This window comes from Mustelus asterias, chromosome 1 (genome assembly GCF_964213995.1).
Source record: "Mustelus asterias chromosome 1, sMusAst1.hap1.1, whole genome shotgun sequence".
In the NCBI taxonomy this organism is placed as follows: domain Eukaryota; kingdom Metazoa; phylum Chordata; class Chondrichthyes; order Carcharhiniformes; family Triakidae; genus Mustelus; species Mustelus asterias.
In genome coordinates, this window is record NC_135801.1 from 143,713,082 (window position 1) to 143,738,458 (window position 25,377).

Here is a 25,377-nt window from a genome sequence, read left to right on the forward strand (position 1 = left end):
AAAGAAGACCTTTATGCAGAATGATGTCATGCCAACAATGCATTTATTAGTCTCAAATAAGACTGGGGGCAGCAAGCAAAACCTATCAAAAAACATACATCCTTCCCTCAGAGTCTGTAGCAAAATCCAATCAGTTTAATATGACTGCTGGTTCTGGGAGACTGCAGAATACGAGCAAATTGCTGAAGAATGTAAACGCAAAACAACTGAGTGCCTTAAGTCGCAAAGAGTAAAAACAGACAACCAAAATTGAAGTGAATATTTTTGTTCTTGCCATGATGGGTTTTCTTAAAACTGGTGGGGAGATGGTCACATTTTGCAAGCCAATGGCACATTCCAGGGCACAGGAATCACTGCATCAGAATAACCAACTTGCATTGATATTTGAAGCATTATAACCCTTGTTTAGCACCTCAACAGAGACAGATAAATCCAAATTACCTTCACTTTGGGAGAAGAAAGCCCAAAAGGAAATGTAGAAGCTCCTGGAATGTATACTAAGCACATTTGGCTAAGATGATTCACCATTGGGAAGCTTCTTTGGTTAAAACTAGTCTAGACACTAAGATAAGCTTGCAAAGCATTGACTGATACAAGTCTATGGCTGTAACCCATCCAAAAGATCAGAACCAGTTAGGGTTTTTATCCAGATGTACAACTGAACAGCACAGCAAAAAAGACATAGTACAAAGATGTGTGGGTTAGGTGGATTGTCAATGCTAAATTGCCCCTTAGTGTCAGGGGGTCTAGCTGGGGTAAATACATAGGGTTATGGGGATAGAGCCTGGATGGAATTGTGGTCAGTGCATATTTGATGGGCCGAATAGCCTCCTTCTGCACTGTAGGGTTCTATGATTCTATATTTTTTTTAAATAAATTGTCATTTTGAAATATACAGGTATCAGCATCAATATAAAACAGACTTCCTTTGCAGTAACTTCAAATGGAGATAGTGTTTCCTATTTTGCTGAATCATTAGACAAATTAATAAATTGTCTACTTTGGATAGCATAACTATTTAAACATGGGAATAGCTATGTAGGAATCCGATTTAATTGTGATTTTTAAAATGAAATTGACACCTTTCCAACTGCCAGGTTAATGTTAGAAAACAGGCCCCTAAGGGCGGCACGGTGGCACAGTGGTTAGCACTGCTGCCTCACAGCACCAGGGACCCGGGTTTGATTCCGGCTTGGGTCACTTGTCTTTTCTGAGTCTGCACGTTCTCCCCGTGTCTGCATGGGTTTCCTCTGGGTGCTCCGGTCCCACAGTCCGAAAGACGTGCTGATTAGGTGCACAGGCCATGCTAAATTCTCCCTTGATGTACCGTAACAAGCACCAGAGTGTGGCAAAACAGTAACTCCATTGCAGTGTTAATGTAAGCCTACTTATGGCACTACTAAATAAATTAAACTAAGCCGAAGACTCAGCCTTTTCAAGTCCATGGAGAATTGCAGAACATTTACATTAATAATCTGGATTAAGAAACACAAGTTGGTCAAATTTATAGCTGATATTGAATTGAGAAGGAAGGTGCGTTATTACATTTAAATGGGATAGTGGAGGAAATAAGAAGGAACTAACCAATATCATAGTATGCAAGATCCACCACAAAGGAGATAGATTTGGAAGAAACAAAGATGCACGAGTGACAAATGGATGTTATTTATTCATTCTTAGAAAAGGCATTACTGATGAGACTGACATTTATTCCCCATCCTAACTGCCCCAAGATGGTAATGAGCCACCTACTTGAACTGTTGCAATCAACATGGTGAAGGTACTCCTCTCGTAATGTTTAGTAGCGCGATCCATGATTTTGACACACAGTGACAATGAAGAAACAACAATATATGCCGAAGGTGGGTGACTTGCTGGGCAATTCATAGGTGAAGTTATTCAATATGCCTGCTGTCCTTGTTCTTCTAGATTGTGGTGGTCTTAGGTTCTGAAGATGCTAAGCCTTGGTGAATTGCTGAAGTGCATCCTGTAAGTCATATACACCACAGCAACAGGATATTGGTGGTGGAGAAAGTGGATATTTAGGCTGGTGGATAACATGTCAATCAGTTAGACTACTTTGTCCTGGATGATTCACAGTTACCATCTCCATTCACAAATCAGACAGGACATGGGACAATATGATTCACTATAACAACAAGGAGTTTAGCTTGCCAGGTATGCAAATTGGAAATTCAGCCACGATTCAGCCATCAGCAGCACAGACACAAAGCTGTCCCTTACAAGTCTATAGCATCAAGATGACTGAGTTACAAGCTCAGACTCAGATTTCCATATATTAAACAGGCAATCTTACAAAGATACATCAAAAAGAGATAGTCAAATCCGAACTGGAATAGAAAAGATAATGGCAGCACTATTTCAAATCAAATCATAACTAGAGGAACACAGAGATATGGTTAAAAACTGCTAAAAGGATAGTTCAGAATTGATGTCAAGATGCACTTGAGCACAAAAGGAGTGAATAGTTCTTGGAATGCATTTCTGATTAGGTAATAACCCTTGAATCATTATACAGGCAGTTGCCATGGTGAGAACATGGGTTCTTAATACAAGGATGAGCCAAATGAGTTGAATGGACTGAATGAATCTGAACTTAACTTTTTATGATCTATTTTTTAAGTAGCACATCTCAAGTTGACCTTCTGCATCAGGAGGTTATGGGCTCAAGTCCTATTCCAAAGTCTTAAGCACAAAAACTGACATTCCACTGCAGTATGAGAGGAGTGTGGGGTCCCACCTTTTGGACAAGATATTAAACTGAAGCACCGTTTTTTTCTCTAAAAGACCCCCTGAAGATGACCTGGGAAGTTACCCCATGTCCTGGCGAATTTTATTCTCTCAATCAAACTTCATAAAAGCAGATTATCTGGTCATCATTGTACTGCTGTTAGTGAAATTTGCTGTATGCAAATTGGCTGCTGCATTTTCTACAATACAACAGTGACTACACACCTAAAGTTCTTCACTGAATACGTGAATGGCACTCTGTAAAGCAAGTTCCTTCCTGTTCTTAAATAAAAACAATTGTGTTGCTGAGACTTGATTTTTATTATGTGCATTTTCTATTTTGCTGGGGCAAATATATCACAATTAATTTTTTCACAAAACTCAGAAGTTTATTTATTAGTCACAAGTAAGGCTTACATTAACACTGCAATGAAGTTACTGTGAAATTCTCAAGCCAAAAGTGATGATCTTGGATCTTTGGCAGAGGTGGAGATGGTTCCTGTCCCTCTTCTAAAGACATCAACTTGTGGCTCCTGACAGGACCAGCAGTGCCCATTATTCATTAAAGACACTGAAGAGTGAGCATAGATTTAACTCAATCACAGGCCATCACAACATAGCTCAAACCCAGTGCTCATCCAGCATCTATGTACACTCGACTATGTCTCTGGATTATGTCCAGTAGAAGCAGATATGGTAAAGATGGTGCTGAACAACACCAGCAAGTCCTCAAGAGACAACATACAGGGAATCACGAAGCCCATTAATTGCCACCTTACTCTGGCCTCTCTGAAATGCATCTTTGGCCTCATTTAGAAGGAAACCCGCAGGGCAGGGTTCTGAAGAGTTTCTGGGAAAACATCAGAGACGCTGTCACCAATAGCAAAAACACTAAATGCAAGACTGTTACTGCCATGCATGTGGTCTATGCCCTGAAACGACAGGGATGAACCCTCTGTGGATTTGACGGTTGAGAATTATTAAGAAAATCTCTAATTTCTAGGAGCATTCATTTTTCTTGCAGGTAGTGGAAAAAGAATTGCAACAGCAACTTGTTCTTTAACATAGTTCACATGGGGCTGGGAGCGAGCTGTGAGGGAAGGGAAACAACCTAAACATTTCTAAAGTTTAAAAAAAAATCAATGAGCAATTAACAGAAACTGAAAGCAAAGCATTCTCACCATCTCAAAACCACTTTCTGGGTGTTCATTCATGATAGGTCAATATCTGATAACCACAGATTCCATCAAGATTATCACACAATTTTAGAAGTCAGATACAACGAAGGATTTCCATGGAAATATTATCTTGTCTCTGTATTATACAAAGAAGAATTGTACTCATATATACTCTTTCATGTTCTTCGGATGCCTCGAAGCATTGCACAGCCAATGACATACTTTTGAAGTGTGCTTCCTAATGTACTGCGGGCACAGTAAGCAGAGATACAGCTTAGTGGTGCTCTCAGAGAAAAGTATTGTCTAGGACACCATGGAAAATTCTACTGCTTTTCTTTGAATACTGCTGTGGGATTTATGATGTCCAAATGAGTAGGCATCCAAAAGACAGCACCTTTTCAGTACTGGACTGAAGTGTCAGCCTAGATTATATACACAAATGCTCCGGAGTAGGTCTTGAAACCACAACTTAGTAATTCTGAGGTGTGAGCCCTGCCACTGAGCCACAGCCAACACATGAAACAAACAAAAAGCAGCGCTTCTTCTAGTTATCAACATAAAACTAAAGAATTATTTCATTTAATAGAGAAACATGCATTGACAAAGCACAACCTTCAGAGGTGTTTTTGTTTTGTTTGCGGGGGGGGAGGGGGGAGGATAGAGGGAAGCATCTAATTCCATTTTCAGATATAAGCCACTCAAAACCTATAATAATAATCCTATAATATGGTTCGTTGAACCTGTGATTCCAAGATCACATTGTTTCCCAGCCCTGGCAGTGAGGCTCAAGAGACCAGACAACACAATCCTATTTCTGCTTTAGTTGTATTGGCATCACAGGTTAATATCCATATTCTGCCAACATTTATGTGAGAAGTGCTAGCTAAACCAATAAAAATGTTTAAACGGAAATAATCTAAAGGTGGGTCTTGAAGATTTCAAGTGACTATATCTTTTGCAACTTGTTCTATTGTCCTTTCAGTGTCTAGGGAACAAATGTTTCTATGGGCTAAAGGGGTCAAGGGATATGGGGAGTGGGGGGCAGGTGGCGAGATCAGGGCATTGAATTTGATGATCAGCCATGATCAAAAATGAATGGCAGAGCAGACTCGAAGGGCTGAATGGCCCACCCTTGCTTCTAGTTTCTATGTCTCTAAATGGTCTTTGTTGTTTAAGTGGATGGCCAAATTTCATCTTTTGTCATTCCCAAGGTAAACCAGGTTCTTGTTTTGGTTAATTCCCATCAGTCTCTTCTATATTTCATAGATCAAGGTCAGTTTATTTTTCTCACTCCTTTTCTGTAGTGAATCCCATTCCAAATCTGATCAAGGATGTGATACTCTTTCCCATACTGTTCAACAATTCTTTAGATTGCTTCAATCTTATTCATATCTCTTGCCCTATCAGGATCCCATGCACAAGTTGGATGAAATGTTTGGTAAGCTATAATTGATATTTTTGATACAAAGATTCCTCCTCAGAGATCGAAGAATCCTGTTTGTTTTCAATGTTACCTGCTGAACGTGGAATCCTCATTGAAGATTGTTTTTAAGGTGAACTCCCAGCTATCATTGTGCATTTACCTGCTGGAGAATTTGATCATACATCTTAGCTATCTAATGGTGGACCCTTTTTGTTGGTAATGCACATGACATAACATGCTTTGGCATTCAATGCCATCTCCCATTGGTCCCGTCATTTTTGCAATTCCAGTAGATCATTTGCAGTGAATGAATACAATCTTTAGTTTTTTGATGCAAAAACCATGTAGTCATCCGCATGTAGCCACAACTTGCACCTTATTACTTTTGTTCAGGTTGGTTACATTTGTACAGGTTTGGAAAGGGCTGTTCTTAGAAGTTGCCATTCACAGAATACAGGACACTAGTAAAACCCAATTTTCAGACCTGCTCAAGGCTTTGTTTATTTATTGTTTAGAAAAACAGCATCATCAAACATACCAGCACCCATTCATTTACTGAATTCGCAATTTGAAAGCCCGCAATCCCATACTTAGCAATGACCAAAATAACGCCTATAAAAGTAGCACGTCAATGTAGTGTGAATAACTCTTATCACAAGAGCCTCAGCACAAAGTCACACAATCAATTGTCTGTAGAACTTCACAAAGGAAGACAAAAACAAAATCAGTCAGGATTCCACTTCTGGTGCCTGTGCACTGATACTGGAGAGGGCAAATGAAAACTTCAAGTGTCGACAGGTTGGGCTGTCAACTGGAAGTTGGCCAGCACCAGCAGAACTGATTCTTAGCACGAATCTCTACCTTTTGGAGAGGAGAAAGATGATTGGGGAAGAAAGGACACATAATAAACAACTTCAAAGGAATATTGCCTTTAGAATAAATAAATACATTGCATCTTTCATTTTTTAAAGAGAAGGTCCTTAAAAATAACATTTCTTACCAACTCTCAGCACTTTTTCCTTTATGAATAATTCTAGTGGAAATGAGCAATAATTGTCCACTAGCAGTGACAAAATGTCTACCAAAAAAAAATCTACATCACATAACTCAATAAAAATATTGCTGCTCCTGCTCTCCTAGAAATATTTTCCCTTGGCTATGTTTTTAAGAGATAATTTAATGGCCCAATTGTAAAGTGTATTACATACTCCAATTCTTTTTCTGTCTGCACCCGCCCCTCAAAAAAACCACATTACTGAAAGTGTAAGAGGAAAAAAATAAAAATCGGCATAGGCAGGTTATTAGAACATATTTTTATCAGCTTTGTTATTTCTATCTAAATTTTAGTTTGTTACATTGGATCAGAATTTTCCTGAAGACAAGTCAATTTGTTACCTTCAAGCAAGTAAATAACGGAATCTTTCCCGATGGTTAAAAAACGTGGCTTTTAGCTGGGACAAACATGGTGTTGGGTTGAGATGGAGTGGGGCAGGGCATATAATTTACCTCAGCACCCCATGCCTTATTATTCTATTAAAGTCCTCAAACCACAGGAGAGAGCATGAAGAACAGCCTCTTGAGGGAGGAATCAGACGCCTCTGAAACAGATGCGCACTGGTTCAAACTGTAACTTTAAAATGGAGCAGAAGTAAAAGTAGGGAATTTATGAAACATTAGAAAGAGAAAAGACTCAGATACACCAAAACATAGAGCTGCTTCAGTTTAAATGTTACCATATACAGTTCTTTACAAGCTGAAAACATCAAAGGAAACATCAAAGGATTTTTACCTTAAAAGCAAGTCAAGTCCAATTCAAATGGTTTACACATCCTAACTAGAAGATAAAAGTTGCCAGCACATGTGCAAAAAAACCAGTGTTAAAATAAGGGAAAAATCTTTAAAAGGACACCAAGCTCACAACTAACCGATGGGAAACATGCTTTAAAAAGCAAATGAGCAAACATTACAAAGCAAGTTGCACTGATCTTTCAGCACAATTGTGAAAGATGCCAAAATCAACTGTGAAAATATCACATGAAAGACACAGGAAATATGCAAATGTCACACAAACCATCAACTGCACCAATCCCACTGCCCTTCAACCAGGGCAACTGTGGTAGTTCAACAAGTTTCGCTTCTCTGTAGCTTCCAAATTTTTATTTTAATTACACAGAAGTGGCATCTATTGAATAATTTATCTGACCAGCAGTTAAAAATACTCTACAATAACCATATTAATAACACCGCCCTTCCTCGGTGCAAAGTTCTGTTGCAGATAGAGAGCAGCAAATAAGTAGGTGCTGCGTAAGCTTGTGTTTTGTTTTACTGGAACAATAGAATGGGAAGGGTGAAGCTAACAGCCAAATCACTATTCCCATCAAATGCTTGTGGTCATGGAAAGAGACAAACATAATTTCTCAGCTGCCGTCTCAACACCATCAGCTTATTGGTTCTTTTAAACAGGGAAAAGGGTAAGTACTCCACTCCCCTAAATTGTGAATTTAGGAAAAGGAAGGCTAATTTTGCCTACTCCTTAATATGTTCCTCAGTGTTAATCCTGAATGTCATTAAGTGTTTTTCAGTCTGAAGCATGACAAACAACTCAGTACCCCATCCAAAAATTCATACTACCAACAAGGAAATTATCAACTATTCATCACACCAGTTTGGCTTTGCTTAACCAAGCCATGTATTTCTTAAAATAATTCAGTGAGGAAATAATCCAATGCAGAAAAAGAATACACGTTACAATGTCAAATCAGCAAATTCAGGCCATTAATTCTTCAAGATAGCTATCAGTTCTAACTGCAATTAATCTGGATTATCACTTTTAATAAGAATTCTTTATTTCTATTAACAGAAATGTTAGTCTTGAAACATAACTGAACGACATTCATTTCAATCCAAGATTTCTAAAAGGCAAATGCAGTCTTCATCTGCTCCCTATCCCCTGTTACCCCACACTCAACACGCCAGAATTGTCAAGATAGACCATGCTAAGTGTGCTAATTCTGATGTGTCAACATAAAACATTACAACAAAGCCTTCTTACTTGGACAAAGGAGGTTACGATTCCAAGAGAGGGGAGGGAGAAAAAAAAAAGCAGACATGATTAATGGTGATCCTCATATTAAGGGTTAGCCAAAAAGCTGTCAGGCAACCTTTTTCATCAGCCAAAAGATAGAATGGCACAACTGAAGGCAAGTTCCAGGGTCAAGCAAATCAGTGCGGGTAGATTTTTCCTCTATACACACAAATACCTTCAAAACTGTGGTAGACTTTTGATTTCGACTTCCCACAAGATGTTGAATAAAATGGGATGTCTGTGCTCGTTTCATCACAACACTTTTGGTTTAAATTCCTGAACACTTCCAATAAGTCTCTTACGACATCTCAATTATTTAGGGTCACAAAATAGTAAACAAATCTCCGTAATTGCATAAAAAATAAAACAGTTTGAAAATCACGGCAAATTGTACAAAACATCTTTGGGAGGTATAGCACTCTTTATTGCAACAAAACTGGAATGGTAAACCAACCAGACCACATTCTGCTGCATGGTCCTTTTGAAATACAAAAAAAAAACTTTGGGCTACCCATGCTCAGTTTTACACTATTGCTCATACAACTGATACTTGGGGCCTGCCAAATCTGCCAGCCTTACTTTTACATTTACAGTGTAACAAACAAGCAGGGAAGGAACAAGTGAGCCATCTTGCACCTCGTAATTACTCAATTTCATCCTGACAGTAGAGGCAGTCAGACATCAAATGTTTTAAAAGTTAAAAAGCAAATTAATTTACTGAAAATTAAGGCTATTCCCGCAAAACACAATTCATTCAGATCAGAAACATTTTGCATAAACTTGCAATTTTAAAATCACTACCGCAGATATTCCACAACTATTTGAAAAACAGGCAAACATAACCCTCATTTCTTAAAAATGCTATTCAATGCTGTAGCTTTTCATTAGTTATTTCCCTAATTTCATATATCTGTATGGCATAAGGATGTGACAAGTGGTTAAGAACATTGTAATGGGGTACTTCACTTACAAAATATTATGACACTTCCTGAAAATGGATAAATTCAGCTGACAAACAGACTGCAGTTCAGAAAGAAGAAGAAAAACTAATATTCTGAAATGAAACAAATTCTATGCTTCCCCTTGAGAGAGAAAATATATCTTGGACAAAATCAGAAACTGAAAATCTATTGAAGAAATACACTCAAATATACTCAAGTATAAAAGTAGAATGAAGTTTAACAAACTCCATTATATTTATTCCTAATTAATATTACATTCAGTTCTATTTCAAAATCATCCTTACACACATTTAACTACAATGCATTTTCAATTTTTTTTTGCACAGTAAGAATCAAAGTTCCAGCTCTTAATTTATATTTCACTCGCACCTTTCAACAAGAATTTAAATTCCAGCTTGGACTGGGGTCACTGAAGCCCTGCTACTAATCCAAATATATTAATGTACACTGTCCTATAACACAAGCCGATAACAAATATGTTTGTTCCTGTTTATTTCAAACAAGCAGACAAAAATGAAAACAACAAACATTGCTACAAGTCATTCACTTAAAAGGAATCATCGGCATTCCCGTTCCAACCCAGAAAGAACAAGTGTAAGAGAATGGCTGCCAAGGCAAAGACTGAAAATTTAAAATAGTTTAGAGCGACAGATCAATTACTCAGGAATCACATCTATAGGAAAATATCATCAGAATGCAAGTCCATGTATCATTATGGATTAGCATTCAAAAAAGATTTTTTAAATAAGAAAACGGAAAATTTACCACACCAAGAATGTCATTACTTTTGAAACACAGCTGTGGCCAGCATAATAAATAGTCCATTGGCTTAAAAAAAAGAGTAATTTACATGGTATGAACTCAAGAGATTAAAACATCACTAAGCAATGGTCATCCAGAAAACTACTAGTTTTAAAAACAATCTCCAGGACAGAAAAATGCCTCAGTCACAGATTACACAATAGATATTTTTACATGCAAATTAGTTTTGATGTAGAAGAATAAATTTTATGTTTCATTTCACCTGTCTGAGAAAACCATATATCCATGAAGGAATATACACCTGTCCTAGCCAGACGAAACTGACTGCATCACCCTCTCCCCACAGCTTCGATTTTTTTTAAACACCAAAATTGGTGCAGTTGAAGAAAATTCAAGTCACAACTTAACCATTTACATGTGCTAAGAATTGGAAGTGGGAGGTGGGGAGTAGGGGCTGCAGGGGGAAAATAACATGGTTTGAAAGATACAAATAACTGCGACCTTATCAATTATCTCCACAGAGGAAAAATATTGGAATTTAAAATAAGTCCTAATAATTGACAAGCCAGACAAATAATTGGAGTCCATGATACCTTTTACAAATTGCTTATTTTTGATTTAACGCATTAATAATTCACTAAACTGCACCAAAACCCACTGATTACAAAATTCAACGCATCAGTCACAACACCTATACAATTTTAAAGCAAATTTATCCAGAATCAAAATGAACTTGCTAATTTTGGAAAAAGCAGCTATTCATCTGCTTTGCATGCAGATCGTGAAAAGGAAATTAAACTATTTGCAAAGGTGCCACACTAAAAATCACAACTTTTTCCTACCATAAAATTATTTCAAGTGAATTAATTATAGACATTTCAGAGGAGGTTCATTTTTGTCATGCCTACATTACAATTTTACATGTTTTTTAAAAATGCGATACAGTGTATCAAGAGGAAAATGCTACTGCTTTTGCCAAACTTTGTATGTACATGCCATCCTATGGCAGCTATTTTGAAACATATTTTTAAAACTATTAGAAATTATGCCCTCATTTAAAAACACAATTCATACAGTGCAAATTAAGGGGAAAGGGCAAATAAATCTTTGCATTTCCTGTTGCCATCTGGGAAAAAAAAACAATCACTAAATTACCTAAAATTAATTTTAGTTGATGCATCTCAAATGCCTGCATGATTATTTCTTCAAGGCAGTTTTAAATTTCCTGATGTTTCTGCATGCGAATCATATTTCCTTTTTTATGTTAAAAGGTATTTTCATGCATTAAGCCACAACAGCTCTCCGCATCTCACTCTTTCTTCCTCTCCCACTTCAAAACTTTAAATTTAGCTTTGTTAACAAAGCATTTTGATTGAAAACAAATCCTGATGGGAAACAAATGGTATAAAAGGAACACAATGCCATGAACTAGTATACATTTTTATCACCCAAGAAATAAACACATCCAGTATGAATGCATGTATTAAAATAACTTGTGTTTAAAAAAGTAGCGTACTATATATTAAAAATGTATACTTTTAGGGGGAAAAAATCTACTTGTATAAAATTCAACAGACTGGTCGATAGTAATCCCCTTCATTCAAAATAAACTGAAGGAATTGTTCAGAATTTAAAAGCATACTCATGCACCTCTCTGCTTAACCTTTGCAGCTGCAATACATTTCTCATAGCAGGTGTTCTTTGCACTTAAACAGGACTTGATTTATCAAAGAAGGTTCCTTTTCAAAAATTCAGTTACCATCTACAAAAAACCTTGATCCTGCGGAGTTTTTAAAAGGTGCCAAGTAGTTTTGAGCCAGTCATGTAGCCTTGTAGCAAATGACTTGAATCAATCGACTTGCAACATCAAGTTACTTCAAAGCATTCACACACACACGCACACAAGTACCTGTTATAAGACAGGTAAGTCTTCCCATCCAAGCCCAACTCACTTCATAAATGTTACAACTGAATCAGGCAACTCATGCGTCCAATGCTAATGTAAAGGCTGCAGTAAGTCAAAGAAAATAAAAGTTTTTGGGGGTAAATAACCGTCATTATCCCAGCTTTATGTTTCAATATGTAAACAATTATCGCCACTGGAGGATCTGTCAAATCAGTAAAGCTCAACTCAAGTTAATATTGGTAACGATGTTTCGTTTGCATTCCGTTTATAAAACGAGCTACTTCAACTGCTGTTAAGATTAGACGTGTGGTCCTAGTAAACTAAGCCAAATGTGCTTGGCTCGAATCGATATGGATTCCTAGGAAAGAAAGTTGAAAACCCCGAATAAGCGACACAGATCTGCTTTATACATATATAAATACCAAAGTAGTGATTTACATACTTGAGCCCCCGAAATGGCCACTTCCCAGAGAGGTTGGTCCATTCTTCCCACTACTCACAGGCGGTGAAAACATCTACAAGAAATAAAATGATGATAAAAATTGTAAAAAAAAAGTCACTGCTCAAACAAAAAAGGCTTCAGATTCTCATCTCAGACTTTTTTTTACAAAAAGGCAGCATCTCCCTTCTTACGCAACACAGTAGTGGCAAGTCGCTTCCACTACTAGCAGTACAAGGTTGTTTCTTTCACAAAAAAAGAAAATAAAATTAAACAAAAGTCGACAGGAGAAGTTTCGCGGCACTTCTTCGCACAGATCTTACCATAAACACGCCTGCGCCCCTTTTTTTGGATTTGATTACCGATTAACTCTTGGAGCCACTTATCTGCGAGCACAAACGTGAAGGAGCAAGAAAAGCAGCAAAAAAAAGAAAAGGGTTGAAATCGCCACCGGCTATATTTCCGCCTGGCACTACTCTCCTGACCAAACTTCCGAAACCCATTTCTCAAAGAGGATATTCCTCCAGCAACCTCAGAAGTGTCCTATTTAAACGCGATCGTTCCAAAACAATTGTTAGCACATCCAGGGATTAGAACTGAGTGGGACTGTTATGTGACTTGTTTATTTTTTTTTGGGGAGGGGGGAGGTGGTGGGTGGTGGAAGTTTTTGTTTCCCTTATTTGTGGATAGATTGCTAAAATACACAGAGCATTTATGAAAGGCCAAGAGGAAAGTCTTTTAAAACTGGCAACCCTTTCTCGGCTACCCCTGACTGTACTTGAGATTTTTTTTTCGTCCTTTTTTTTGCCGTGCACACTCGCCTTCTACACCACCTGCCATGAATGGGTTCTCTTACCGCACTGAAATCCAGTAAATCGCTCAGCTCTTTGTCCGTCCCTAAGGCAGCCATTCGCTGTTGGTGATGCATTTTGACAAAATTACACAAGCCTAGAAACATGGAAAATCAGAAACGAATTCCCAAGTTTAATTGTTTTATTTCTTTTCGCACTGTCGCCTTTCAAACAATTCACCACTCCCGAGTTGCAAAAAAAACACACGGATGCACAAAACGAACAACACGAAATCACTGTACTAGCGGCATCATTATGCAACAGGAGGTACTTAAAATGAATGAATCCGACATCGATTCCCCCTCAAAACTCCTAGGCTCCACCATCTCTCTCTCTCTACTGCTTAAAAGCAATTTGCTTCAAAACAAAACACTCGTCAAAATGACCACACGCAATCTTTCTGAAATATGAAAACATCAGCACTCCATGTGCAAAACAAAAAAACAAATAAATCTCTATACAACCAACCCCCCCCCCCCCCCAACAAAAAAGGCCTGGATTTAAAAAATAAATCCCTAGTGGATAATTTGGATCTTCATTCAACCAGGTACAATCTCCAACTTTCAACGCAAACGAAACTTCGCAGATTAAATCTTGCTGCTGACAAAAAAAAATCATCATTCAGACATGGGCTACTTCTCAACTGGCATCAGAAACTTTTAGTGAAACAAGGCAATGGGGTGGGGGGGCATCTTTTTTTGCTGTAAAAATTAAATTACCTTGATCTCTCTTTTGATTATCCAAATAAATGTAAAATGTGTAAAATCCCAAACTTTTGAGAGGGGGTTTAAAAAATGGGAAGATTGCTCTTTCTGGCCAGCGTTTTGCTTGTTTTTTTTAAAGGGGATGGAAGCAGTGAGCAAAAGGTTGTTGAAAGTTTCTGGAGAGAGTGTCTACAGTTTTCCTCAGAAATAAAATCAAGGAGAGATTACTGTTCCCACTCTCAACATCGTGACATTTTTTGGGGGAAAATATATAAAGAGCCACAATGTAGCCCAATCTAGATCCGGGACACTGCTGACCTTTTGTAACCCGCCGTTACGCGGCGCTGTCTGTCTCCCAAACTGCCTGAGGGTCCTCACAACTTTCTCATATTAACCCCCACCCCTCCACCTCCTCCCTTCCCTCCCCTCCCTCTCCTGCTCATCGGGACACTGCTCCTTCCTCCACATAACTTCGTTTCTCCCACCTATTTGTACGTTGCCCCCTCTCCCCTGCCCTTCCCTCCTTGGCTCTCCTGCTGCCACACAACATGAACACTGGAAGCTCCAAGTCCTCTCGTTAACCAGGCAACTTTGCAACTGTGTAATTCGCAATTCCCAGTCGAGTCAATATGGAATTTACGGTATCACTCAGTGAGGAAAATTATATATGTATTTTTTAAAAAAAAATAGAGGGTTCGGATGGATGTGCGTGTGAGAGAGCGAGGGAAGGGGGAAATACAGACAACTTTCTGTGGCTTGCATAGACGAAGAGGGGTATGAAAAAAGTCGAGGCGAGCTGCCAACAACCTGCGCGCAAAGACGAGAGATTTACGAGCAAGAGGGACCACAACCTGATGGAGAGTCAAAAAGGAGATGGATTCAGCATGCAAAACAAAACAAAAAAATCAGTCCAAGCTTTTCTTTTAAACTTCCTATTAAATTCATATTGTTTCCACCCCTTCAGATCCCTTTGCGTCCGATTCCCCAATCGGCACAGACACAAAGTTACAGTGCGATCAGAACGCGGGGACACTAGATAAAAGCTACAATACAACAATGCAAAGGAATACAATGTTTCCACTCTCGGCTCAAGAAGCTACAAAGTTACTGATCAGACAAACGAAAGCGAAACATTGTTTCCCCCGGGGCACGAGGAGGAGGTACCCCCATCCCCCGAGCGAAACACAAGTCTCATTTCCTCCCCATTGCACTGCAACCGCCAGTAAACATTGCATGGATCATTCATTCGTTTCCTTTTAAAAGAGAAATAAAGATTTTAAGCCATCTACACACGCTCCCCCCTCCCCCTTATTTTTTTTTGGTACCTCTGCTGTTTCTCTATATTCCCACCCTTTCCCTACTTTTTATTCACTTTCTTCCATTCAAAAAAATTTGCATCTTTTTTTCTCTCTCTCTTACCCGGTTAGACTCTCGTCTCATTTTATTTTCCCCTGATTAAAGTGGGTTTCTCAGGCGCAGGTCGACGTGCTCCCCAGTCCCCGCCCCTCGCAGGCGCCCATTGGTTCAGGTGCATTGTGACGACATGTTCCAAAAGGGGGCGGTCTTCTCCTTCCAGCTCGTTGATTGGAGGACGCCGTTGTGTCAATTACAGATTTGGCGCCTCGGCGGCACGTGGACTCATTCAAGTGTTTGGACAGCACAAAAAAACCCAGAGAGAAAATATTCCTCAAGTGGAAACTCTGATTCCAACTGGAAGGGGAAGGGGGGGGGGGGGGCGGTGAATGCTTGATCAAATCAGCTGCCTGGCGCAAGTTTCTAACTTGTGCTGTTTACACTCAAAACTCAGAAGTCATAGAGATTTACAGCATGGAAACAGGTCCTTTGGCCCACCTTGTCCAGGCCACCCCTTTTTTTAACCACTAAACTAGTCCCAATCGCCCGCGTTTGGCCCACATCCCTCTATATGCATCTTACCCATGTAACTGTCTAAACGCTTTTTAAAAGACAAAATTATACCCGCCTCTACTACTTACTACCTCTGGCAGCTTGTTCCAGACACCACCCTCTGTGTGAAAAAAATGCTGCTCTCGACCCTTTTGTATCTCTCCCCTCTCACCTTGACCTATGCCCTCTAGCTTTAGACTCCCCTACCTTTGGGAAAAGATATTGACTATCTCACCGATCTATGCCCCTCATTATTTTATAGACCTCTATGAGATCACCCCTAAGCCTCCTACGCTCCAGAGAAAAAAAGTTCCAGTCTATCCAGCCTCTTCTTATAACTCAAACTAGCATCCTAATAAATCTTTTCTGCACTCTTTCTAGTTTAATAATATCCTTTCTATAATAGGATGACCAGAACTGTACACAGTATTCCAAGTGTGGCCTTACCAATGTCTTGTACAACTTCAACAGGACGTCCCAACTCTTGTATTCAATGTTCTGCCCAATGAAACCAAGCATGCCAAATGTCTTCTTCACCACTCTGTCCACCTGTGACTCCACTTTCAAGGAGCTATGAACCTGTAACCCTAGATCTCCTTGTTTGATAACTCTCCCAAACACCCTACCATTAACTGAGTAAGTCCTGCCCTGGTTCGATCTTCCAAAATGCATCATCCTAGATAACCTTCTTCACTGTCCACTATTCCACCAATCTTGGTGTCATTTGCAAACTTACTAACCATGCCTCCTGAATTCTCATCCAAATCATTAATATAAATGACAAGTAACAGTGGACACAGCACAAATTCCTGAGGCACACCACTGGTCACAGGCTCCAGTTTGAAAAACAACCCTCCACAACCACCCTCTGTCTTCTGTCATCAAGTCAATTTTGTATCCATTTGACTACCTCACCCTAGATCCTGTGCGATTTAACCTGATGCAACAACCTACCATGTGGTACCTCATCAAAGTCTTGCTAAAGTCCATGTAGACAACATTGACTGCACTGCCCTGATCTACTTTCTTGGTTACCCCTTCAAAAAACTCAATCAAATTTGTGAGACATGATTTTCCACTCACAAAGCCTCTGACTGTCCCAAATCAGTCCTTGCATCTCTAAATGCCTAAAAGTGAAGACGAGAAGCTCAAAACAACTCTGAATCATAGAATCATATGGCATTGAAGAGACCCTTCGGCCCATTGAGTCCACACCGACAAATTAGAAACAGCTGAATTCCCACCTAATCCCTTCTGCCAGCACTTGGCCCATAGCCCTGAAAGTTGTGATGTGCGAAGTGATCACCCAGATACCTTTTAAAGGATGTGAGGCAACCCGCCTCCACCACCCTCCCAGGCAGTGCATTCCAGACCGTCATCAAGCCCTGGGTAAAAACGTTTTTCCTCACATCCCCCCTAAACCTCCTGGCGCTCACCTTGAACCTATGTCCCCTCGTGACTGACCCTTCAACAAAGGGGAACAGCTGCTCCTTATCCACTCTGTCCATGTCCCTCATAATCTTGTACACCTCGATCAGGTCACCCCTCAGTCTTCTCTGCTTCAATGAAAACAACCCAAGCCCACCCAACCTCTCTTCATAACTTAAATGTTCCATCCCAGGCAGCATCCTGGTGAATCTCCTCTGCACCCTCTCTTTCCAATAATGTGGCGACCAGAACTGCACACAGTACTCCAGCTGTGGCTTCACCAAAGTTCTATCCAACTCCAACATGACTGTCCTGCTTTTTTAATCAATGCCTCGATTCATAAAGACAAGTGTCCCATATGCCTTTTTCACCACCCTACTAACATGCTGTCCCACTTTCAGAGATCTGTGGACAAACACACCAAGGTCCCTTTGTTTCACTGAATTTCCTAGTGTCCTACCATTCATTGAATACTTTATTGTCAAATTACTCCTTCCAATTTGTATCACCTCACACTTCTCAGGGTTAATTTCCAGACCATCTGCCACTTATCTGCCCATTTCACCATTCCATCCAAACCTTCTTGTAGCCCAAGACACTTCGCCTCACGTTATCCACCTGTCCAATCTTTATATCATCTGCAAACTTACTAATCCTACCCCCCACATAGTCATCAATGTCATTTATATAAATTATAAATAATAGGAGGCTTCCAGTCACTAAAGCAACCTCCTGTCATCACCCTCTGTCTCCTACAACTGAGCCAATTTTGAATCCATTTTATCAAATTATCCTGTATCCCATGTGAATTTACCTTCTTTACAAGTCTCCCACGTGGGACCTTGTCAAAGGCTTCGCTGAAATTCATATAAACTACAGGAGAACCTTTTAAATCAATATGTGGAGGGTCCAACAAGGGAGGGAGCTGTGCTGGACCTGATTCTGGAGAATGAAGCCGGACAGGTGGTGAGGCGGTGGTGGGGGAGCACTTTAGTGATAGTGATCACAACATGGTACTATTTAAGCTTGTTATGGACAAGGAAATAGACAAGCTGCAAAAAAATGGTTTGGATTTGGGGCGAGCAAATTTTAGTAAAATAAGACTGGATCTGGCCAAGGTAGACTGGGAACAGCTACTAGTGGGAAGATCTACAGAAGACCAGTGTGGGGCATTCAAAAAGGAAATGGGGAGGGAGCAAGCCCATTATGTTCCCCCTAGAGTGATAGGATTGGAGGGCCGAAGGGCCTGTTTCCTGTGCTGTACTGTTCTTTGTAAGGATAACAAGCCCAGAGAACCATGGATGACCAGAGATATTCAGGATACAATGAGAAGGAAAAGAAAGGCTTTTAAAAAGTACAAGGGGAGCAAATCAGTGGAAGTATTAATGAGGTATAGAAAGTTCAGGGTGGAGCTTAAGGAAGCAAATAGGAGATATGAGAAACCTCTGGCTGGACAAAGTAGGAAAAATCCCAAGATATTCTATAAGTTGCTCACTGGGAAGAGGATAACCAGGGAAAGAGTAGGGCCCATTAGGGACTAAGGGGGAAATCTGTGGGTGGAGCTAGAGGACATTGGTAGAGCGTTGAATGAATCCTTCACGTCCATCTTCACCCAAGAGAATGAGGACAATGATATGGAATTCATGGAGAGAGACTGTGAAGTTCTTGAGCAAATTGACATAGGGAAGGACAGGTATTGGAGGTGATGGCAGCCTTAAGAGTGGATAAATCTCCAGGTCCAGGGTGAATTGTGCCCTAAACTGCTGTGGGAGCAAGGGAGGAGGTTGCAAGGACTCTTGCAAAATTAACAATTCCTCTCTGGCCATGAGGAAGTTTGTGTGGCTTTTGCGACCAAATAAACCTGTTGGATTTTAACCTGGTGTTGTTAAACTTTTTACCATGAGGAAGTTGCCAGACGACTGGAGAACTCTGGTTAAAATAAATAAGGAACTGGGCATTATTGACATCCAACTTGGGTTTATGTTTATTTATTAGTGTCACAAGTAGGCTTACATTAACACTGCAATGAAGTTACTGTGAAAATCCCCTAGTCACCACACTCCGGCGCCTGTTCGCGTACACTGAGGGAGAATTTAGCATGGCCAATGCACCTAACCAACACATCTTTTGGACTGTGGGAGGAAACTGGACCACCCAAAGGAACTTATGCAGACATGGGGAGAACTTGCAGACTCCGCACAGACAGTGACCCAAGCCGGGGTACCAGCTACTGTGCCACCGTGCCGCCCTTTGAAAGCCTGAGCATTATAGAATGAAGATTGGAGATTTTGCTGCCAAATTGTGGAAGAGGTCCAAAATTAAAACAGAAAATGCTGCAAAAAACACTGCATGGGTCTGGCAGTACATCTGTGGAGAGACGAACAGAGTTAACCTTTCAAATCCAATATGACTCTTCTCTGGAACTGGTCTATAGGAAAGGTCTTTCTGGATTTGTAAGCACACAGGAAAAAAAACTTTCACTTATATACTGCTTTTTGGGACCTCAGGCTTTCCCAGAGTCTGTTACACCTAATGAAGTAGAGTGAAATAGTGATGAGCCAAAATCAGATGACACAAATTTCTGATTATGTTGAATTTGTCAACCATTCCCACTGGCAGATTAGCAAATTCCATAGAACAATTCTCTATGATAAGCTGAAATTCTGCACTGGTAATTCCTATTAGCCACACTTGTATAAACATGTCTCCTTAGCATGCCTACCAATCAGAGTGGAGTTAGATCATACAAGAGTGCCAAATCATAGACCACTTGGCAAGTCATCATTTGACATCAAGATTTCCCTGTGAAAATTTACAAATGCCTACAAATATGGCTAAACCTGTGAGAAAGTTGAAAGTGTTGCCGAGTAGAGACCAGGTGAAATTTGCAAAGTAAATGGAATGGAGTGGGAAGCAGACACTGCAAAGGAGTGGAAGATTCCACTATCAAGTCTGTCCACCAATATGAAACACAAGATAAATACCTTGGAACAATTTGAAGTAAGCATTCTCTCTGGCAAGGAAGAGGGCAAGAACAGCTGCCTAACCTAACATTGCTAACATAGTTTTTAAATTTTCTTTTAAAATTCATCCGGGGATGTGAGTGTCATTGGCTGGGTCAGCACTTATTGCTCACCTCTAATTGCCCTTGAACTGAGGCCATTTCAGAGGGCATTTAAGAGTCAACCATGTTGTTGTAGGTCTGGAGTCACATGTAGGCCAGACCAGATAATGGTGGCAGATTTCCTTCTGCAACGGACATTCATGAACCAGATGGGTTTTTATGACAATTAACAATGGTTTCATGGTCATCATTAGACCTTTAATTCCAGATGTTTATTGAGCTCAATTTTCACCATCTTCCATGGTGGGATTTGAACCCAAGCATTATCCTGGGTCTCTGGATTACTAGCCCACTGATAATACCAGTATGCCACTGCCTCCCCTATCAAGGCAGCCTGAGCAGAGAATGTTCCATTTCCAGTCGAATCCTGCAGAAAAGGGGGGTCACCCTGCCAAAGAAATGGTCACATGGGCTTCACCTTCAGTGATGGATGGCTAGACTGATTCAAGACAAGGTATGGCATCATCTTCTAAGCAGTAAGTGGTGACGGTGTACAGTTATGGCAGCAATGACAGATGATTGGCTCCAAAATGGCCTCACCCACATCTTGAATGAGTGCACATCATAAGACATTTTTAACGTGAATGAAACCAGAGTTCTTTTTACTGTCTTCAGGGGGTGCATTACAGAGGCATTGAGAACGAAAGCAGGAAAATTATGCTGAATTTTTATAAAGCTTCAGTTAGGCTCCAACTAGAGTATTACATCTAATTCTGCTCATTACAATTCGAAGGCTTATATGATTGCTACATTTTGGAAAGGTGTCTTAAAGACAAAAGCCATGTAACCTGTTGTGAAGTCTGCCTAACAGTAAACCCATGTGGATTGGTTGTTAGAGATGAAAGGGAGTCCAGATTGTTTTACTCGAAAGAAGGTGCATGTTTTTCCACTAGAAAACAATGGTAGCTACCTGTGCGTTAACAATGGATAGACTGTGAGTCTCTGAAGTCCCGGAAAAGTGTTGAGAATGCTGGATTGTGAACAGTTCTGTTTTAAACTGTCCCACTTACTGCCAAGATAATAGAGAATTGGGATCTCAAGTATAGCAAATCAGAACTTTTATAGATACAAGATCCATGGAGATGGGCTTTAAGAGGGGAAATATTTCTAAGATATTCCTGAAAGTTCACAGACAAGGTTATTCTGCCAGGGTCTGGGAAAGGGAGGTGGTTTATTGTTAAAGCTAGAGGTGGTTTATTGCACGCTAGTGTGGGTGGGAACACATATTCTGATTGGAAAGGCCACATTTCTGAACAATGAAATTGAGGCTGGAAGATTTCCCTAGCTTTAGTTAAAGGGAGAACTCTCCAGGAAAACTCACACCACGAAAGACAGTTCTGGGAAAGGGAAAGAAATAAACCCTCAGCAGCGAAGAATCATTTTGGACTGATTCTGGGACAGTATAATATCTTTTAAAATTATACTGTAATGTATACCTGATGATAGGATTGTTCAGTTCTGCTAAAAGTTCTCTTCTGGAGTTTAAAGCATAAATTGCCTACAAAAATAACATTTAGTCAATTGTGCTTTTAGTCTGCTTGTTTCAGAAAATGTCTTCAAATGTGAAATCTTGTCCTGTCCTTTGTTGAGTTATTAATTGGAAGTTTGAATTTCTTTTCAGAAATGATCAGTCTCTCTGGATATTGTAACATGCGAGGGTGCAGAGGAGATTTATCAGAATGGTTCCAGGAATGAGGGTTTTAGTTACAAGGGCCCAGAACTTCTGTGGAGTGGCAATCAACATCAGATTGCCACTCTGCTATTTTTTACTTACACTACGAACATGCAAACATACAAATTAGGAGCAGGAATAGACCATTCAACCCCTCAGGTCTTCTCCATCATTCAATAAGATCATGGCCGATATGATTGTAACTTCAACCCAACCCCGCATTCCTGCCTACCCCCGATATCCTTTCATTCCTTGTTAATCAAAAATCTTGATTACTGGAATGGAGCTGCACATTTCTCATTTAGACTTCCAACTCAGGCCTGCTGAGAAATGTGCAGTGCAGCAGCTCCAGAGTCCTTGCTGTGTAGGGCAGCAGCATCGGGAGAAATACAGCCAATTAATGTGGGTAAGTTTAAAGATGCCAGCCACTCTGGCAGGAGAGAAGAAAGTGTGTAAGGTAAGTAGGTGGGATGGCTCAGGGGGTTCAGCGTGGTGGGGGGGGTGCAGGGAGTGGTGCAGTTGGGGAGTTCAAGTTGGGGGAAGTCTGAATTGGGGTAGTCAGGAGGTTGGGAGGGTAGATGCTGGGGGGGATAATGTGGGCAGAGGGGTAAGTGGGAGGTGGAGTGAGATGATTAAGGGATTCATATGATCAGGAGTGTTTGGATGTTTGGGGAGCTCAGCTGCTTTAAAGGGGTCGGGTGGTCAAGAGGTGTTGGTGGGGTCGGGAGGTGGGCAGTAGGGGAAATAGTGCGGTTTGAGGATGGGTTGTATGGTCGGGACAGGGGTCGGGTGAGGCACGTCAGTGGGAGTTGGAGGGATGGGTGTTGTGAAGGATTGGGAGGGTAGTTGGGGATGAGCTATTTGTGGCAGGGGTTGGGAGGAATCAGGTGGCTGGGGATTTAGGAGTGTAGCAGGACTGTAGTTTGTTGAAGGGGGGAAGGGGGGTGGGTGGGCAGGCTCCAGTAGGGGTTTTATGGGAAATGTGGGTGGAGGGAGGATTTGGCCAGCACCATAGTTACCCAGGAATCAGAAGTGTTTTTACTCATTTTAAATTTTCAGAGCGGGCAAGGGGCAGACAATGAGCAGGTCCATTGACCTCAGGCAGGATTTTATGGTTTTGGAACGAGTGAGGCCATAAAATCTCACTCCATGACTCTAAAAAGTCAGGTGAAGGTTTGGAAGAGTTTACTGAAACATTTTTGTGAAAAATGTGTTTATTCTTGTCATGTAATTGTGTAATTCTGTGAGTGGGAGAAATATCAATACTCCAAGACGTAAATAAGATCACACATTGCAGCTTTTTTACACAAAAAAATAATATATCCCTGGCACTGGGAGCTGCCACATGGAGTCTTGGCAAAGGTAGAGATATCAGCAACAGGAAAATAACAAGAGCGACATTTATGATCAACAAAACTGATTCGGTTTGCAAATTAGTACTGTTAAATTTGAAAGCAAAATGAGTGAGGCAAGTTCCATTTCATTTTGTGTAAAAAAAATTTGATTTTGCTCTTAAATATTTTAACTCTAACTTTAAGATTGTGCCCCCTTGTGCCCACCACCACAAATAATTTCTCTATATTCACCCTGTAAAAATTCTTTATCCTCAATCGATTGATCTCTCAAACTATTTAACTTTGAGGCAACAAAAAAACTAAGTTTTTACAACCACTCCTCATGATTTAACCCTTTAAACCCCCGTATCGTTCTGATGAATCCTCATTGCATTCTCTCAAATGCTAATGCTAGGAAAGACTGTGCAAGCAGATCCACACCAAAAGGACAGACATCTGCAGGAATGGGCACCTCATGTTAGTCCCAGCTACCATGCAAAGGATGAAATAAAGGTCAGTCACAATTGATAAACTATGGGACAGTCTTCAATCCCTAGTGAGATAGTATATTCCTCCCTTGAAAGGAGCGGAACCTGGGTCACAACTTTACATCACTCTCTAAATTGTTAATGCACTGTACCTGTTTCTGATTCCGCAATGCAAGGCTGCCCTGGTCTCCTGATTTTGACATCCCCTGATAGCTAATGTAAGGGGAATCTGTTCCTTCTGCAGTGATTTTACAGAGAGTGGCACTTACTGATACAGTTCTCATCCTTCACATAAACAGTTAAGTAATTGCAATTTGAAAAACAATATGAAATCAGTTCCCAAGGATTCAGTCTCCCTGTAATCCCTGTCACCACCAGTTCCCAGAGTTTTTATCACAATGTAATCACTGTTACTGCCTATTTCCAGAGTTTGAATCTCCCTGTAATCACTGGCACTGACAGTTGTGCGGTTGCGATTTCATTGTAAGCACTGTCTCTCTCAGTTCCCAGAGTTTGAATCTCTCTGTAATCACTGGCGCTGCCAGTTCCCAGTGTTTCAATATTTCTGAGATCATTAATTCCAGTTCCCAGAGTTTGTATCTTTCTATAATCACTGTCAGTGTCAAGTGTTTTAATCTCCCTGTAATGACTGACGCCATGATGTGGGGATGCCGGTGTTGGACTGGGGTAAGCACAGCAAAAAGTCTCATAACACCAGGTTAAAGTCCAACAGGTTTATTTGGTAGCACAATCTTTCGGAGTGTCGCTCCTTCCTCAGGCGAGTTCACCTGAATAAGGAGCGACACTCCGAAAGCTCGTGCTACCAAGTAAACCTGATGAACTTTAAGTTGGTGTTGTGAGACTTCTTACCATGGCTGACGCCACGTGTTCCCAGAGTTTGAATCTCAGAGTAATCACCATCACTGCCACTTCCCAATGTTTGAATGTCCCTCTAATCACTGGCCCTTCCAGTTCCCAGAGATTGACTGTCCCTGTAATTATTATCACTGTCTGTTTCCAGAGTTTGAACCTCTGCGTAATTACAGGCACTATGTGCTCCCAGAATTTCAATCTCACTCTCGTCACTGTCATTGCCAATTTCCAGGGTTTGTATCACAACGCAATCGCTATCACTGCCAGTTGTGGGGTTTCAATCTCATATTATCCACTCTGATTGTCAGTTCGCAGGTTTTGAATCTCTCTGTTGACTCCATCACTGTCAGTTCCCAGAACTTGAAATTGACGGTAATGACTGTCACTGACAGGTCCCAGAGTTTGAATGTCTCTCTAATTACTGGCACTGCCAGTTTCCAGAGATTAAATCTCTGTGTAATCACTGTCACTCTCAGTTCCTGGGATTTGAAT

At 40.4% G+C, this 25,377-nt stretch overlaps 1 protein-coding gene across 7 annotated transcripts in view; it reads right to left on the reverse strand.

Moving 5' to 3' along the window:
• tcf4 (transcription factor 4) overlaps nt 1-15,621 on the reverse strand; it is a 502,483-nt gene extending 486,862 nt beyond the window's left edge. For 2 of the 7 annotated variants that reach the window (XM_078219717.1, XM_078219702.1), the window contains exons 1-2: nt 15,481-15,547; nt 12,490-12,582 (exon numbers count right to left, since the gene is read on the reverse strand). The gene's annotated coding sequence lies outside the window, so the exon portion shown is untranslated. Of the gene's footprint in view, nt 1-12,489; nt 12,583-12,829; nt 13,005-13,362; nt 13,455-15,480 lie in introns of those variants that run through there. The other 5 variants (XR_013498725.1, XM_078219710.1, XM_078219677.1 and 2 more) reach the window with 5 other exon arrangements.
• Between the last annotated feature and the right edge of the window lie 9,756 nt (nt 15,622-25,377).